This window comes from Arachis hypogaea, chromosome 2 (genome assembly GCF_003086295.3).
Source record: "Arachis hypogaea cultivar Tifrunner chromosome 2, arahy.Tifrunner.gnm2.J5K5, whole genome shotgun sequence".
Classification (NCBI taxonomy): Eukaryota; Viridiplantae; Streptophyta; class Magnoliopsida; order Fabales; family Fabaceae; genus Arachis; species Arachis hypogaea.
Window position 1 is genome coordinate 51,799,161 of NC_092037.1, and position 2,932 is coordinate 51,802,092.

Here is a 2,932-nt window from a genome sequence, read left to right on the forward strand (position 1 = left end):
AGGAAGTGTTGACCCCGTGGCGTCGCTGTCCCGAAGGTTTCTTGATCGATCATCATGTCTTCGAGCTCTCTTTCTCTCTCTCTCCGAGGTCAACATGTATCTTCGAGATCTCTGTCGCTTTCTATCCGAGCTTACTTCCCTTCCTCTGTTGCTGTCAGTTCTGATTCCTCTGTTGCCGGCACCTGCCTTCTTCCTTCGCCGCCGGTAAGCACTGCCGCTTTAACTTAATTTTGCTTGTTTTGTATTTTTGTTAATAATACGAGTTTCTAACTTTTCTGATTTCTGTTTGAGTTTGTTAATTTTTGCTTATTATGAGATACTGAATTTCTAAAATAGTGTTTGAATTGAATGATTCCTCGTCATCAAATGTTCCTTTCTTTTTTTTTCCACTTTTAAATTTGGATTTTGGTTTGCACAACCTTGGTTTGAGTCAATATGGTTAATTTTTTTATTATGAAATTGTTGACAACGACAATGGTGAGGTATCTAGTTTTGTGCTGCATCGAATTTCTGTACTTGTTCTTTCTTGTTTGAGGTTCCCTGGTATTGCTTAAAAGTCTTAAGAACATGGACCCTGTGAAAGGATGTAGTGATAAAAGCAGATTGCAAATTCTATAAATTATTTGGAGTATTAAATTGTTAATGAAAATTCAAATGAGTGATCGGGCAATCTTCCAAACAAAATTACTAAAAAGAACCATGTAAAGATTAATAAATTTGGAGTCGTGTTTTTCAAGTTTTGTCCCCAAATCGGTTATGGTTATTTGATTTTGATTTTTGTCTTGATCTAATTCTCAGATGTCACTGTATGGAAAGCTGGACAACGTCAAGAAGCAGCAAGCGAAGTGCCAGTCGACGTTGTCAAGCATCGTGGCATCGAAGGCTGCCAATCAAAAATAGAAACAGAATCCTGCTCTGGCAACAGCTTCTCCAATGTCGGGAATTAAATTCTCAAATGACACAGAGAGGCTTCAACATATCAACAGTATCGCAAAGCCCCCGTTGGGGCTTAAATGAAGTGTGTCATCGATCTCCTCTATGAGGTACATTGATATCTATATCAAAATCATGTTGCTAACTACATAATTTTTCTCTCAAGTAGTGTTTAGCCCTTTCAAGATTGGTGAATGTTAGAGGTTACTTAGTGACTGTTATAGTTGTGTTTGATTGCAGACGAGGCAGGCTTTTACACCAGAACTGATAAACGAGGCTTGCTATGTAGATATGAGGGCAAACAAAGATGTTTTTGACAATATGAGGAAAAGCCCCAAAGTCAAATTTGATGGGAAAATATTCTCTTACAAGGTATAATTATGTTCGTCTTTATAATGTTGTATCTAAACCTTAATGTATTATAGGATGATGACAACCATTTCTTACTTATAGGAGCTATGGCATCTTTTATTGGATATACTTTCACTTTAACATTCGCTGTAAGGAAATTAAGTTGTGACTTGTTATTTATTTCATCTTATCTCTTGATCTTCACTTGACTGTCTGATATTATATCATTTAGGTTGAAGGACTCATTAATACCGTTGGGGATCTTCGAGGAGCTTTTGCATTTGTTGACAAGATTAACTCTATTTTTTCTGGAGTTCAGGTTGATTATTCTCTTGCTCACGGCTTAGAAAGAGAACTAAGACAATAGAAAGCAGTGGATGATGAGAAATATAAATTATTTCTCTCTAATAGTTCAACTGAGAAGAACCAAATGCATTACATGTCAGCACTAAAAACATCTAGCAATTTGTTTAGCTTGTCTTGGTCTGGAGATGTTTGTCTTGAAGGTATCTCTATTGCATCATTCTTCGTATCCACTCCGTTGTGCTTTTCTAATGAATAGCTTAACTGCTTCAAGACCCATGTTTGCTAATGTTCTTCAGTGCAAGCTTTATTATCTTAATTTTTTTCTCCTTAATTTAGTTTTCCTGCGAGGAACTATCCAATCTAAAGTTTGTTTTAATGTATTATGTAACAAAACTCATGCATGTGAACTTGTCTTATTATAATAAATAGAGTGACGACTAAGTATCACGTTAACACAATATATTTCTTTTTCCTTTTCTCTTTCTAAGTATGCTTACCTGCCTATTTTATACTGCAGATGTCTATTTCTCTTATCCTTTAAGGCCAGATGTGGAAATCTTACGCGGTTAAATTTAAAACTAAATTGTGGAACTGTAACTGCACTGGTAGGTTCTAGTGGCGCAAGCAAAAGTACCATATTGAAGCTATTGGCTCGATTCTTTGAGGTTTAGCTTCTATTTCATAAGTTGATAGTTGAAGTTTCATTCTATTTCGTTGTTTCGAGAATTGATGGTGCCAAATGGTATTTTATTATGCAGCCAGCAAGAGGTTACATAACGGTTGCTGGAGAGGATGTAAGAACATTTGACAAGAGCGAATGGGTCCTGGTTGTCTCTATTGATAAGCTCATATTATTCTTTACATGGAGATAAGTTTAAATTTGTAAATTTCTGAGTAGGTTGAATTTTAATTCTTAAATGTGCAATTTACTTTTTTGTGCAATTGATGCAAAAGTGACTTTGATAAAATTCTATTTTCTTCTGTATTATATGTACTTTATGGTTAATTATATTTGTTTTTGTCTTAGGTTAAAAAATATAGAGCTGCTAGTCAAAGAGCCATACAAATTTTAGAGAAGCTATGTATACTTCTATAATGTGCTTGTGAATCTTCTTCCCAAATTTTAGAGAAGGTATGAATATGAATATGAATAGTTGCAAATCATTCATGCAAGCTTATTGATCAACACAGTGATGTCACCTGAAGTATTGATAAACACAGGTGTTCCATGCTGCAGGTACTAACCCTTGCTAATGCCATACTTTAGTTAGTGGTAATTTTATTTGGTTACTCATCTGTGTAATTCTCATGAGTAAATTATATAATACTTATATTAGCAGTT

General features: G+C 34.9%; 1 pseudogene; it reads left to right on the plus strand.

Moving 5' to 3' along the window:
* The first annotated feature begins 1,391 nt into the window (after window positions 1-1,391).
* On the plus strand, window positions 1,392-2,462 carry LOC140176983 (ABC transporter B family member 28-like; annotated as a pseudogene).
* Window positions 2,463-2,932: the final 470 nt, after the last annotated feature.